Here is a 1,319-nt window from a genome sequence, read left to right as displayed (position 1 = left end):
AGCTGCGGAGGAGCCCTGATTGGAGGAGCTCCTCTCAGCAGGGATTTGAACTTGTGTCTTTATTAACTTCAGCAAAACTCACAGTTTTTACCAAGTTCTGTAGCTTTCGGTGAACTTCTAAATCTGCCCCTAGTCGCATCTTTTCAGGCCTGCTACTGCCTCTAGTGGCCTGGGTGAGGTAACACAACTAATATAATTACATTAATAAATCAGAATACCGCAAAGTCTTCATTATTATTAATTTCTCATTCTCTTAAGAATGTGGAGCTAATTAAATGATCTAAAACCTTAAAGTGGTTCCAGTTTCTCTCGATGGCCAACCTGTTGAAACTGGCAGATTTTAAATACCTCTGGTCGTTCCTGGACAGTCAGATCAGCTGAAAACACTGACTATAGTTTGAAGAACTGATCTCAGAGACTCTACCTTTAAGAAGACTTAGTGACCATGGGGTGAAACGACTAGACTCTAGCTGGGTCACTCATATGTCTTGAATTTGGAAAAAAAATCACTTTATTTTCACTGCAGAAGGGTTCAGTGAATGTACATGAATCTGATGGGTTCGGTACCTCAACAAAGGTTAAGAACCACTGAACTAGACATAATATAAGAGTAGACGCCTCATGGATGGCTGCCCCATTTCCTGCGCAGGAGCAGCCAATGCGGGGTCTACGCTTATATTATGTCTATGCTGGAAACCATAGACATGAACACGTAGACGCCTCATGGAGCAGGTCGGCCTGTTGCTGCGATACGTCACAGCGTCCGCCATATTGAATGTGGAATCTGTGCCAGTGAATGGGAGGCCGAGCAAGATGGCGGCGTGAGTGGTCGTTCTTTGCAAGCTCTCCCGAGATTGTCTGGATAAGGAGCTGTTATTGCTGCTTTAACGCAGGGAAGCATTTATTCCGAGACCTTCGTTAAATATTGTGCTTAAAAAAGATGTCCTGAAAACTTCAAATGGCTGCAAGTGGTGAGCGCAAATCCGTCAGCACGGAAAATACACCAACTAAGATGTCGGCTAAAAGTCACAAATCGACTGAAGACCGTGACTTCGCTGAAAACATCATAGCTACTTTAAAGTTGACGATAAACGAGAGAGCGGACGGTCTGCAAGCTAGCAAGAATGATCTCAAAGATTCGGTGGATTATATCCACGCTGAAATGAAAGAAATGCAGGAGAAGATGACAGAAACCTGGCTGTTTCTGACTGAGCAGAGTAATTATGCAGAGCAGGGAGGAGATCAATTATTTTTTAGAGATTATCTGTCTCATGTTAGGACAGAGAAAGTTTTAATACGTATGTAAAATGTATTTTTTA

This window comes from Poecilia reticulata, linkage group LG10 (genome assembly GCF_000633615.1).
Source record: "Poecilia reticulata strain Guanapo linkage group LG10, Guppy_female_1.0+MT, whole genome shotgun sequence".
NCBI lineage: Eukaryota > Metazoa > Chordata > Actinopteri > Cyprinodontiformes > Poeciliidae > Poecilia > Poecilia reticulata.
This window is presented reverse-complemented; position numbering follows the sequence as displayed.